The following is a 208-nucleotide window of genomic DNA, read 5'->3' on the forward strand; positions in this document are numbered from 1 at the left end:
TAATCCAAACTCCCGAGAACTATTAAAACTCAAAACTTTTAAAAGGAGCGATAATTTAATCCATCGCTCTCACACGTCAGAATCGCTTGTGGCCCCTTCAGCACGCGGGGAGGAGAAGGTGGAGAAGGGAAAGGAGACAAAAGGTAGAAAGGATGAAAGGAAAAGGAGAAAGGGGAGAAAGGGAAATGAAAAGGAGAAAAGGAGAGGA

The sequence above is a fragment of the Penaeus monodon genome, chromosome 23 (genome assembly GCF_015228065.2).
Source record: "Penaeus monodon isolate SGIC_2016 chromosome 23, NSTDA_Pmon_1, whole genome shotgun sequence".
Classification (NCBI taxonomy): domain Eukaryota; kingdom Metazoa; phylum Arthropoda; class Malacostraca; order Decapoda; family Penaeidae; genus Penaeus; species Penaeus monodon.